General features: G+C 46.5%; 1 protein-coding gene across 8 annotated transcripts in view; it reads left to right on the plus strand.

Moving 5' to 3' along the window:
* The first annotated feature begins 315 nt into the window (after window positions 1–315).
* The window catches only part of Spats2l (spermatogenesis associated serine rich 2 like), a 175877-nt gene continuing 162193 nt past the window's right edge, over window positions 316–13999 (plus strand). For 5 of the 8 annotated variants that reach the window (XM_029539106.1, XM_029539107.1, XM_021197389.1 and 2 more), the window contains exon 1: window positions 977–1140. The gene's annotated coding sequence lies outside the window, so the exon portion shown is untranslated. Of the gene's footprint in view, window positions 608–656; window positions 680–822; window positions 918–976; window positions 1141–13999 lie in introns of those variants that run through there. The other 3 variants (XM_029539102.1, XM_029539104.1, XM_029539103.1) reach the window with 3 other exon arrangements.

Consider the following 13999-nt stretch of genomic DNA (forward strand, 5'->3'; position numbering starts at 1 on the left):
GTTTCAAATAACAATTCCCTTAAATGGAATACAATTCTGCTGTCCTGAGCTTGAGAGGCGAAACTGACTGGTTTGATATTTGTAGAGGGCTGAGAGCCACGAAGCCCCCACCCCCACCCCACCCTCCCAAGGAACAGTTACTGCCCAGAGAAGGGGCCTGCTAGGAAGTTACCCTTCAAAAATAAACCTGAGAGCAGCCTGCATTTCCCTCTGCTGCCTCTGGAAGAGGTGTGCGATCTAAAGTGCGTCCATCATGAATAATGCTTGCCTTTCCTCTCCCAACTACTGCACTCCCAGGCAGAAACATCACCAGCCGCTGCCACGGGTAGCTCGGGGCAGCTCGGTGGGTGATCACGCACGATTAGAACCCCGCGAGAGACCCGGAGCGAAGGCGAGGGGCCAGAACTCTTCAGCTCAGACTGATTTCAAAGGTCGGGCTGAGCCCCCAGCGCTCATCCCAGGGCCTGATTTTCCGCGGCATTTCCGAATAAGCTATCTTTGTTTACATTTGAGCTTGGCTCACTCCCAGAAAGCATTACTACCTTCTGTCCGGAGAAGCATCTCGCCTTTGAAGACGGTGCTGGGGCAGCAAAGTTCGTTTTCCTGGGTAGGGAAGAGCGATTATCTTGCTCCTCTCGCGGGCAGTACCCAGTGTTTGGATAGTAGTGGGCAGTTTAGGGTAGGTGGAGGTTTGGAGGGGAAGGGGAGAAGGTTGGTGCGGGGCAAGCCAGCGAAGTGCTGAAGCTGTATGGGGGATTCTTCTAGAAAGTAGGGTGGGAAAGGAGCTAGGGAGGGCGTGTGGAGGGACAGGATCCGTGTCAGAACGTGCGTGTGAGCGGATACAAAACCCAGGGAGGCGTGATCGGCGGCGTGTGTGCAAGCCCGAGCGAGGGGCGCCGGCGGGGTGTGTGCTCCTGGTGAGTGACACGGAGGGGCGGGCGGCCGCCGGGAGGGGGCGGCTGCGCGGGCGGGAGTGTCCCTGCGTGGGGCTGGCGGCGCGGAGTTGAGGCAGTGAAGGAATCCAGCCTGCCCAGCGGCCCAGCGGCCCTACCGCCGCTCTCCCTCCGCTCGCCCTCCGCGCCGTAGGGGCCGCCAGCGCCGCGCCCCGGCCCGGGACAGAGAAGCCGCGTTCGCACCGAGGTAAACCGGGGTCCCCGGGTCGGGCGGCTCACCAGGGCCTGCGTGGCCAGGGTGGGGGGCGATCGACCAGCCGAGCGCCGGGAGGCCGCCTCCCGGGGCACTGGGTGTGGCCCGAGCTTGGCCGACCGGACGCGGAGGTCGCGGTCCTTGCCTTTCCCCGGCGGGTGGTAGGGACAGTGGCGGAGCGGATCGCGGACTCGGCCAGCCCTGCTCCGCGCGGGCGCCCCCCTGCGCTCCAGCTCCGCGCCGCCGAGCTGCCTGCCCGGAGCGGGGCCGCAGGTCCCAAGCGCCCCGCACCCCTCGGCACCCGCGGGATCGGGTCCCAGCGTTCGCGTGCGCGCGTCGAGGACGCGCAGGGCAGGCGGGAGGGGGCGCCCGGGCTGCGGGACCGAGCGATGTCATCGCAGGGTCTGGGCGGAAAAGCCCCCCGAGCCCGCGGGCGCCGCAGACTGCAGCCCGGAGCGAGGGTCCTTTTCGAGTCGCGGAGACAACTTGAGTTTTGCGTATCTGGGGAGATAGCAGAGCTTCTGGCGCTCTGCTGGGAGTTCCGCGTTTACTGCGGACACCCGGGTGAAGGATACAGCCTTCACCTGGACCGGGATGCGACGGAAACCTCCCATCCTTTCCGGATTCCTCCTTGGGAGTGGAGCCTTCTAGTGCGCAGTGGGGTCGGCGTTTGTGAACTTGATGGGATTTAGGCTCTCAGCAGTCCTGTTTTTTAGCAGGTGCCAAGGTTGTGGAGACCTGACACACTCATTAAAGATTCTTTGTAGACAGCATTTTGCTTTGAGTGCAGCACAATCTCTATAGTGTGAGACTAGCGAAAAACCCTTGAACTTCAACCACAGCACCGTCCTTTCCTTCCATAAAACACATGTAATATTTCACTTGCTTATTCAAAATACTAAAGTATCTGCCCTCCTTGGCAGCCCCTAAGATTTTAAAGGGGAGGGGGACACGGAAATTTTAGAATTTGTGCAGGGAAAGAGTAAGGTCGTGCGGTCTTTATACCGTCATTCAATTTTGTTTTAGAGGAGCATTCATTGCTACTCAGACTGTTTCCAGAGAGTAAGCAGATGTGCAGTATGGCAGAGAAAGGAAAGGACAGGAAGTCAGAAATAGAAAAAGACTATTCACGTAGTAAAACAAATTATTTTGAAAGAACTCTTTAAAAAGTTGCCTTCTGGATAAAATATTTTATAAGCCTTATGAAATTGTGTTACTTAACCAGAAAGCAGTGGAAGATGGGAGACAGTCTTATCAAGGAACTGTAATACTTTAAAAAAATCAGTATCTCTATCTGGTGTTTGTTGGTTTTTTAACCAGGAAAAAAAAAAATCAACTTTGGGAATGATTTTCTATTTGGACAAGGCAAATACTACTTTAGTCTCTAATTAGAGTTTTGAAATAAACTCAAGCTGGGTTAAAAACCTTTTTCTGTACAGCAACAGAACAGAAAACATGTCAGATTCCGTATGGCTTTACACACACACACACACACACACACACACACACACGCACAGAGGACTAGCTCCAAAGGGGAATTTGCATAAAAATACAATTAACTTGAATGCAGAGAATATTTAAGAGATGAGGGAGAAAACACTGAACATCTGGAAAAGGGGTGTATTAATTGGCATTTTTGTTCTTTAATTTCTGAAATATTAAATGAGTGCCTAGGAATCAATTTAGGTAGTGTGCTAATTTAGTCAGGCAAAGTGGCCAGGACTTCTTTTGTGTTGGTTTTGTGGAAATGGCAGCTAAGCCTTAGCAATGCCTCAGTTTTAGTCTACAATCAGAGGCTAGCACCATTGTTAACAGCGGGTGTTCCTTGACGTTGGGTGGTTTTTTGGAAGGGCAAAGTTGGTCTCCCCTTGAGGATCTTTACAGAGCTACAGTCAACATCTTAGGAGATAAGTCAGGATACCAAGTGTCAGTTCCAGTTTTGATAAAATGGAAAAAGTAGAAGTTGCTTATGGCAAATTTTAGGCTGCTGCCACCGCTCTGCCATCTGACAAGAGAGTACGTTTTGTATGTATCTGACAGACACTGCTTAGTCACAGTTGCTTCCCTGGTGACCATGCCTGGCACTTTCAGTGTTACTTAACTATGACAATCTAATCTATGTGTGTACGTGGAACAGTAGCTTCTATACGTAAGACACAGGATATAAGGGCATAGTCCATGTGGGCAGACTTGTAAATGGTTGTGCGCATTGATCTCTGAATGGTTGAATGTAATTCGCCTAATCAGGTACCTCTACCTCTACTCCACCATCAAGTGGAACTGCACAATTAAAATGGAATTTGCATTACACAAAGAGTTAAAGGAAACGGTAAACATTATAGGAGAAAAACAAACCTTTTATTCCCTTTCCTCTTCTGAAGACAACTCTTATGAAGGTGTTATTTCCTTAACACATCAAAATGGCTAATTTAGGACCCGTGAAGCTTGTTATATAAATAGGCCATATGTTGAATTCCTACCAAGATTTCTCCATTTGATGTATTATAATGGTTAGGACCCCCTAAGCACCTTAGCGGAGAAAAATGATCTGTGAAGGTGTACATCCACAGTATGTAGCATTTCCATTATGCCTATTTGATAGCTTCTACTCTTATTTTCTTATAAAAAATTCTTAAACATTATCTACCATTCGATCATAGCAGGTCCTGATAACTCCCTACTCCTGTTTAGATCTTGCATAACAGACTTTTCATGGTGGTTGTCTAGTTTCAGACCAAAGGCTACGGGCATGGTAACAGCATCTCCTTACAGCTTGTACTAAATGTGTGCCTTCGATGATGAAAGGCCCTCCTGTTTCTTAATACTTTATGGTTTCTCTGGATCACGTGGTCCAGGAGTCCCTTCTGGTTTTCCAATAGGAAACTGTATCAGATCTTAACCTTTTTCTGCGACAGTTCCTGCCAGTAGACAGTCCTATCTTTCCTTTTAGTCCCTCATTCCTTCTTAGAGCCTGTGCCCTCGGCCTTTGCTGTCTGCTGGTAATTTTTACAGCCCTCCTCATCTTCCTCTCTTTACCATTGAGTTCCCCAACCCATGATTTCCCACCACAATGACCTCCTGCAAGATGCATCTCTTGAGAATGCTTCTCCAAGATATTCTATGGGAACTCTGTCTGCAGCGAGCTTGGGCTTAGTTGAGTCAAAGCCACTGCTATTCTCGATGCAAGAAGCTCCCCAAATGAAGAAGGCCTCAATTAAGACTTTTCAGCTTTGTGTGGTGCACGTGTGATGTGTATTAGGCGGGAGCCATACTCTGAGTTTCCATTCTCTCCTCTCGGGGCAATGATAAGCAATGCTATACTCTCTTGAGATGCCGAGTAGTAAGAAGCCTTGGGCTACAGCTTCTAGTGAGCCCTGACATCAGGAGGGGAAACAACAGTCTAACAGTAGGCCCCATGTGGTACAGGATAGCTTTGAATGGGGGCCAACACAAAATTGTAACTAACTTGAAATATTTCTTTGTTAGCATTGCTGCACAATTCTCCGGCGTGAACATTGTAGGTGGCAAGATTCTCTTGCAATGTTGAAAGCCCAGGCAACTCTTCTGTGTTGTCAGTGGCTTTAGATGTCAGTACGCAACACATTGTGTAAATTAAACACTTGTTTATAAACTAGTCCCTGTGTTCGATGGTTTTGTCCTGCAATAAGCCAATATAAGTGTCCTGGGTATGTTTAAAGTAAACTAGACTGAGCACTGATGTCTAGCGAGTTAGGGGATATTTTTCTAATGTCTGAGTTTACAAGGGATACCTACAGTTCAAATACTTTGTCTTCCTGCCCTTGGTTGGCATAAAGCCCAACCTCCCAGCCTGTTTTTTATGCATTTTGTACTCTTGCCCCAATTTTATTATTTCCTACGTCTTTCAAACATGAGCCTCTGTTCCTTTGCTTGTCTCCTTCTTCCTTCTGTTCTACTGCCCTCTGCCCTTCTGCCCTCTGCCCTCCGCCCTCTGCTCTCTGCCCTTCTACCCTCTGCTCTCTGCCCTTCTACCCTTCTACCCTCTGTCCTCTGCCCTCTGCCATTTTACCCTCTGCCCTTCTACCCTTTGCTCTCTGCCCTTCTACCCTTCTACCCTCTGTCCTCTGCCCTCTGCCATTTTACCCTCTTCCCTTTTACCCTTTGCCCTCTGCCCTCTGCCCTTCTACCCCTCTACCCTCTGTCCTCTGCCCTCTGCCATTTTACCCTCTGCCCTTTTACCCTTTGCCCTCTGCCCTCTGTCCTCTGCCCTCTACCCTGCTCATTTTCCTCCCCCCCCCTTTGTTTGTGCCTGTTTCCTTCTGATCCAACCAGTCTTCAAAGTCAAATCCTGGTCATGTTGCCTTCGTTGGTTTCTTCTTCTGCCCTTCTGTCTACATCCTTCTGTCTACATCTGTTTGGGGGCCCTTGCTTAGATTTCTCCTACACTGCTGCTTCTTGCTTTCACAGGTAGACTGCAAGCCTCTTGAGGGCACCAATATGCCATGTACCTGAAACAGCTATAAGCCATTGGTGTTTACCAAGTGCATCTGTAGATGTAATAAGCTAGAAGGGTTTGTCCTTAAACTTGGGGCTTTAGTAACATCTCTGCCTTGCTCACGGGTGCATGTCAAGGGCCTCACTACAGCCTGACTTGTAATCAGGACCTCAGTGAATGTTCATTAACATAGAACTCAACGTTGACATTGGATGAAGGGGACAGGCATTTGAAGGTGGCATTGCCAAGGACTTTTCCTCAGCTTTCTTGAGTAGTTCTGATCAGTCCCTCCATTCATCATCTGAGAGGGGTATTTCCAGGGGTGAGAAGATGATGGAGTCTGGCAGTTGTGACTTGGAATTTGAGGAGGCTACAGTTATTTTAAGGTGGGATGATGGGTCCCAGGAGTGAGCAGAAATGAAAAGCGTCAGGCTCAATGCCAGTATTTTATATGTAAAATAATCAGGCTAAAGCCATCAGTTACATAAAGATCCTGTTAATTGACCTTAAAACTCCAGACTATGTAAGGCAGGGCTGCCCAGCCTTTTCATTTAAAAGCCTCCCTTTAAACTGAAGAAAACTCATCTGGAATCCATCTGAGAGTGAAAGGCGAGGCAAAGAAGAGCTTGCCACATCCATTAAAGCCGTGGCTCTCAATCTTCCTAGTGCTGTGACCCTTTAATACAGTTCTCTGTGTTGTGGTGATTCTCCGAACCATAAAATTATTTTTGTTGCTACTTCATAACTGCAATTCTGCTACTGTTAGGAATCATAATGTAATTATCTGTGTTTTGCAATGGTCCTAGGCAACCTTTGTGAATGGATCATTTGACCTTCCCTAAGGAGGTCTAGACCCATAGGTTGAGAATCATTGCATTAGCATGTATTCAAGGCAAAGTACAAGTCTTCAAGCTTATTTTTAACACTTATTTTGTAGAAGGTGTCCTTTCTATGAAGCGTTTGCTCTAGCAGGTCACATAACAACATCATAGAGATTGAAGCCTAAGGCAGTTTGGAGGGGAAGATTATGGAACTACAGTTGTTTGGACTGATTTTTAAAAGAATTTGGATACAATTCCAGTGGCTATTATTGGGAATGTAATGGAGAAGGAAAGTGTCTGTGTGAAATGGAAACTTAATTTTCTGTATTTTAAAAATCTCTTCTGATATCAGCCCTCTGTTTCATTACTGCTGATCCTATGGTGAAAACCACCTAGAGTTCCAGGTGCTGGTGGCGTGAAGTGTTCGATAACAGAAGCTAAAGCACATATAGATGCCTCCTATAATCACATGCGACGCCAAGCTCAGAACTGATCATGAACTAAAGCACAGGATCAATTCTATACACTGTGCGACCCAGTGTGCCTCTGGTTTGTGCCCAACTCCTCATAAGGCTCAGAAGAGCCTCCTGCAAGAGGAATGTCACAAAAGCTGACACTTGCCCAGTAGGAAGTAAGAAATGAGGTTGCTCAGATTGTGCTCCCAGTCAGCCAAGGTGGGACACTACCCAGAGCCTCCACTGGAGTCCTGGGAATGCATAAGCACACAGTGAATACAGGGCCCTTGGCTGATTCTGTACAGCCACCCTCATGAACTCTAAAAGTAGGAGCAGTGGGTACCAACCTCAGACTTGAGGTTTCATAGAAAGTTGTACATTACAGATTGTTCCATTTTATGAGGTGGGAAACACCTGTCACTTATCATGTATGCAAGCAGACTTTATAAGGCAGTGTCTTACTTAGTTACACATACTATGTCCATTTGTCCCCAAATAGTGCTAGGAGTTCATTTGAGTCCCATTTTATCAAAGAGCAAAATAGAAGTATAGAAAAGTTGATAGCAATTTATAAAGGATGCATTAAACCCAGGCAGTTTGAGTGCTGGAACCAAATATGTATTCTGCTGAAGAAAGGATACAAAAATATACATCTCCATTTAAAAGGTCGACTGTTTAATTCTCTGCAATGAACAAGGTACTGTGGCAAAGTACTAGCTCATTGTTAGTGGCACCTGATTCGCAGGTCCTCCATGGTTGGGTGAATGCCACAGGTGTGTGAAAGACCCACAGCCTCATTGTTCCAGAAACAACAACAGCAACAGCAACAGCAGCAGCAACACACTAGTGAACCCCTTCTGTCTTCAATCTGATTTATGAATGATATGCAGAAAAGGGAAGACGAAAGCTACCTTTATGGGTAACTTTGCTAGAGCCCCTCTCCTCTTCTCCAACCTCAGCATCCTTTGGAGCTCTGCCTCTGCTTACTCTCTGCATTTATCCTGTGGCAGCTCATGTGTTTTGCTTCTGCCTGCCACCTGTGTACCAGTGATTCTTAAATCGGTGTGCCCAGCTCAGGGCCTTTCCTAATATTGTCTCAGGTACTATCCCCTAAGCGAGTCCACAAATAGATCTGACTGCAAACCATCTAGGCCTTCACTTAGTGAAGCCACTTCAGCAAGTAGGAGTCGCCCTAGAAGCCTCTCATCCTCGTCTGCGTTTTCTTGCCCACTGAGCCCTGATAGAAGCTAGGTGACCATCTTTTCAAACTCCCCAGAGTCGGCCCTCTCCTTTCTCCACAGTGACTCCCATTGCCGCATCGGGTCAGGCCATCAGTCTTGCTTGTGAGGCTTATTCTAGTCTCTCTTCCTTCTGTCTGGCTCACTTCCAATCTGCTCCTCACAGAACTGCTTTTCTAAGAGGCCAATCTAATCATGACTCTTCACTTAGAACCCTTGAGCATGGTGACTGTAACTGAGGAGAAAGTGTAAGCTCGCTAGCAGGGCACAAAAGCTCCCTTATGATTCCGACCCTTCCTTTCAAGTGCATATTCATCACTTCTAACGATCCTGGATCTGCCCTCTGCCTCCATCCATAGGATCCTTGCTAAAGGAAACGTTGTTATAAGAAAGAAAAGATGGATCAATTCTCATTCTTCTACATGATAGCCGCCAGTTGTGCCAGCACCATTTGTTGAAAATGCTGTATTTTTTCCACTGGATGGTTTTAGCTCCCTTGTCAAAAATCAAGTGACCATTTCTGGATCTTCAATTCTATTCCNATAGGGAACTTTCGGGATAGCATTTGAAATGTAAATAAAGAAAATAATAATAAAAAATTAATTAAAAAAAAAAGAAAGAAAAAAAGAAAGAAAAGATGGGAGGATGCGGACAGAGGAGAGAATACAAAACTGTGGCTTCAGTATCATAATCCCCCCTACTGCCTGTGCCTAGTGCGCACTTGAAACATGGCTGGTTCAAAGTCTGCTGTGCTGGGAATTTGAAAGACTTTACAGGACAAAGGTGTTTTTTGTTTTTTGTTTTAAATATCTCATTATTATAAACGTGAATGCACGCCTCTGCACCCATGTAAATGTAAAGTCTAGAGGTTGACCTTTAGTCTACCTTATTTTTTGAGACAGGATCTCTCATTAAACCCACAGCTTGCTGACTGAATGGTGTCTGGCAGCTGATCCTTCTGGCTCTGCCTCCCTGGCTCTGGGATTACATTTCTACGTCCATTTCCATGTCTGGCTTTCTCACATGAGCACGGAAGCTCGACTTCAGTCTCTCAGGCCTGTGCAGCAAGCACGTTAGTGAGTTAGCCCCCTTGTTAGTATAAATTTGATTAGATATTGCAATATAATATTCTGTATATAATCAGTTAAATAAAATAGATCATTTGAACTAACTTCTCATTGTTTTAGCCTAGCTACTAGAAAATTTAAGGTTGCCTTGAGGGTTGCATTGTGATTTTACTAGACAACATCACTGCAGAGTATCTCTGCCTTCTAGGAAATGTGACTGGAACAAGCTCAACCCAAGGGCCTTTGGAATGATTAAGTCAGCTCCATAGTACAGGGAAGCAACGGTTGTTCCATTTCTCAAATCCCGAGGTATAAAGTGCTTTAGATAAGATTCGGAATCAGAGAGAGAGAGGTTCTGAACACCGTAGCCCAGAGGTTTATGCACAGCTTGCACAGCGGGGAAAGCAGATGCATCTCTCTCCTAGGCCTCCCCAGTTACTTTGGGAGAGGAGCAGGAGTCCTGTGGCATGAGAAAGGGGGCTTGAGGTAGACAGGAAGAGAAAGAGAAAGCACTCTCCTGGAAGCCCCGGACTTGTGAGGAATCAGGAGAGATGCTGAGGGCCAGACCTGTGAGATCTCGGTCCTCCCTGGTTAAAACTCAGTCTTCCAACTCTTTAGATCTTAAGATCCTGAGCCAGTTCATGAAGCAAGAGGTTTAGAGTCAATGGTGTGCATATCATGCAGTCACAAAACTGTGCCAGAAGCTGGTAAGTGCTCTACAGAACCCGTGCCAGATACTGAAGGGAACCTTGGGTGCATCAGCTAGCCCCCAAAGGCTTCGGGATTCGGGAGAAGGGCTTGGGAGCTATCCGGAAGACCCAGCAGACAATGTGCTGTGTCTTAAGAGATGTGCGGAGCTTCGTGTATTCAGAGTGGGAAATTGACGGCACTCCTTGTCAGGTTGGAACCAGAGGAAAGAACTCTCCAAAAGAACATGGTGGAAGAAAGCAAGCTTTTGAGAGAAGCTTTTCAGAAGCCCTGGTTCCTGGGAAAGCCATGGATAGGAGGCCATGAGGAGGGTTTGTTTGCATGCTGTTCCATGGAGTCCTGCAGTTCTGAAAAGAACCTCCTGTCCTGGATTTCTCTGTGAACAGCTGTTTTGATTTGCTCTACCTGGTGAGCATGTGGATAAGATGCTGTCAAGAGAAAATGTTCCTACGCTAAAAATAAAACCTTGAAAGTCACATATCTACTTCCATGGCCCAATAGAGTAGTGAGCATGCTGCTGTGGCTCTTTTCATGTTTCCAGCCTCGGGGACTTCTGCAGAGGGACTGCCACTCCCTAGCATCTGTACCTTGGTGTCTCACCATGCAGTGGATGGTACATTTTGCTCAGGGAATCACAGCTCAGCCTTGTTCCTGATCGGTCAAGTTTTCCATCTGTGTGCCAACGTCTACTTCCTCTCAACCGTACAGCCATCCTAACCGAAGGGTGTAGCTCTTCCCACCTTGAGACAGCAGCCCTGTCTGTGAGCTGCAGACCCTAGACTGAGGTCGTTACTTTCCTGTTGATCATTTTGATATTGCCATCCACCAGCAATGGTCAAAACATTTAGTAGATTATCTGTAGAATGGAATCTCTTCCTTGCATGCTGGATGCCTTAGTTCACGTTTTTTTTCTGGTTGTGGTTATAACAGAAATACCCAAGGAGGCAGACTGAAGGCTTATTCAGCTCACAGCTCGGAGTGGGGGTTGGGGGGGTTCTGAAAGTTCAAACAACACAGCTCTGGCTTTGGCAGAGGTCCTAAAAAGGATGGCTGAAGTGCATGTGGGTATGAGGAAGGGAATATATCTTAAAACAGGAAGCCAGGAGGCAAAAGCTCTATGACCCTTTCCAAGGCTATATTCCCCGTGACCTAAGGACCCCAGGAGGCCTTACTTCTCAACATGGCCACACTCTAGGCCAGGATCCCAGCACACGAACCTTGGGGAGATAAACTATGTTGACACTATGTGCCACTGACTCTTCCTAGTTCCAGATGCCTGATGAGAGACGACTTTGTAGGTGACCCCTCTGCTGGTTTCTAGGTCCCATTTGTACTGTGTGTGCAACAGGGAGGCAACCATAGTGTGCGTTTTCACAAATGATACATCTGTGTGTGAGCCTCCCAATGGGAGGCAGGGTAGGGAAGGAAAGTGGCTGCCTTCATTGTGTGCTTTCAGAATCTACACTCCCAAAAGGGCACCTCAGATATCAATAGACTCCTTTCATTAACCTATGGAAAAATCTACATTGCAAAGCTCTATCCTTTTTTCTAAAGCCAATGTGTTTTAAAGGCAAAAGAATTCCAGGTTGGACATTTGGAAGTCTTGGTTTGATGCCTGGCTGCATGGGCTGGATCAAGGCATTTAGCCTTCCTGAACTTTGATTCCGTCATGCACTACGCAAAATTAGCAATATCTACCTTTATGTTATGATTTCATTATGACTAAATAAGACGATAGCAAGTCCCAGGGCCTCAAACCCGCATGCTATGAAAGTGGTGACTATAGCTCGCTACATATGCTCCCTGACTTGAACAGTTTTATAGCCCTTCCCAGAGGCTGATAAAAAGAGAATAAGAACACAGACCAAGGAGCCCAAGTTCTGCCCTATTCTATTGGTCAAGAAAGGACCAGAAGGAAGCTGCCATCACATCTTCGTTAAATCCAATCCTGGATAATAGTTTGCATTTGTGAAAATTCTCATCTGGAATTATGGGTGCGGCATGAAGCCATGGGGGGGGGGGGGTTTACATCCTCTGCCAAGACGGCCTGACAGTAAGCAAAGCAGGCTTTTGAATCCTGGCATAGTCAGGTGCACTGCCATCAAAATAAACTGGAGGTTTTTCTTTGCTGATAAATTACAAACAAAGGAAGTCACTAAAATACCCTGGAAGGGTAGCTTCATGCAAAAATTAGAGACCAGGGAGAGTTCTTTATACTCATTGGGTTGGAAGCATTCTCTGCTTACCTGTGGGTGGTGGGAAAGTTCTTTTGTTGGGAGCTTCCTTGCTTACAGGCAGAGAAAAGCTTTAGAACATCCAAGAAGAGCAATTCTGATTACAGGCAATGGTGCTCCCTGAAAGCTGACTTTTGCACAGATAGCTAGTACCTGACCAAGGGACTCTTCTGACTGACAATCTAGACACAAGAGTGAGGGTCCAGATGACGTGTGTGAAAGATAGCTATGCGTATGGGCAGTTCTACTCATTAAAAGGGAAACTGGGAAGTGTTATACGGACCACTGTCTTGCTCCGGGTCTTTCTCCTTCTCTATCTTCGATGAGATCTGTGGACTGGACTCAGTGCATGAGCCTGGCCTTCAAACGCCTGATGCATTTGATTGTCTCACTGTAACACTGGAACCTTATATAGATAGGGCCTCACTGTGTATGCATGCCAGGCTTGGAACTTGCTACATAGACCAGGGTGGCCTCGAACTCACAAAGTCTGCCTCTACCTCCCTGAAGGGATTAAAATCATGCAGTATCATGCCTGGCTAGAGGTTTTTTTGTTTTTTGTTTGTTTTTTAATAGTATTTATTGTTGGCTTGGGGCATTGGATAAATCAACTCATTTATCATTCTACAGTCCATGAGCAAGAACTGTTTCAGCTGCAGTGGGTGATACCAACTCAGCTTTCCAAGGCTCGACTAATTCATAATTTCCAAACTTTTGATAGCGTTTCACATTCTGGGTTGCATTTCAAGCAGCCCCTTCTCCCATTGATTAAGGCAGAGCATATTTAGGTAATGCTTAGATAAAATGTACTTGTAGCACATGCATAAGTGTCTAAGAAAAAATTAGGAAGAGATTGTCAATAGCATGGCCCAGGGCCCCACCAAATGCAGGAATTTCTGCAGTAGCACATTTGAACCTATCTAGGAATGAGGACTTCACACACTAATGATGCCAGGTAACACTAATGACGGCAGTTGGCAGCTTCTAGGTTTGACGCTTGTTTGATGTTGGGCCTTGTATTACTGTGAGCACACTGCTCTTCAATGTAAGTACAAGTGAACAAAATTATTTCTTAAGACCTTGTCTTTACAGTGCACTGAATTCTTCCTCTTGCTGTTGGCCTTGCAAAGGCCCTTCACCACGCCACAGAATAGGCTGGTATCTTCAGAGAGCTCATGTATTCAGTACAATACTCAAACTCTTTCTTTTCAGGGTGATGTGGTCTACCTGTCAACCAAGGTTTCTCATCTTGCTAGCTCTCTTCTACCTTGCTGTCCATTTCTTCTAGATGTGGGCTCTCCACTTCAGCATCCTAAGCCCAAGATTCTGAGGGGCAGAGAACACAGAACTACTTACCTCCCTTGACCATGGACGATCTTCATTAGCCAGATTCAGTGATGGCCTCCTTTGTAAGCCAAGGCCAGCACATCTCTAGTTTGTATATACTAAGGCAAATTAACGTTCCATGTCTTTTTCTTAAGGCCCACTACAATGCTGGGACCCTTCCCTGCCCCGGCAGTCAATTGTAAATCAGAGGATTCATTCAGAGGGTTCCACATCTGTCCTTAGGGCTGTTGTTGTCAAGTTGGTTTTTTCCTCATTATCAAGACAATTTTGATATCCAGTTTTTAACTGTTTGTTAGTGATACTTTTATTAACTTATCATGTGGGTGTTTGAGTTCACGGTTTGGTTTGGGCAATGGAACCAGGGCTTTCCCATACACACACACACACACACACACACACACACACACACAAACATACACACACATACACACACACACATACACACACACACATACACACACACATACATACATACATACACACACACATACACACACACACACACATAC

This window comes from Mus pahari, chromosome 5, assembly GCF_900095145.1.
Source record: "Mus pahari chromosome 5, PAHARI_EIJ_v1.1, whole genome shotgun sequence".
NCBI lineage: Eukaryota > Metazoa > Chordata > Mammalia > Rodentia > Muridae > Mus > Mus pahari.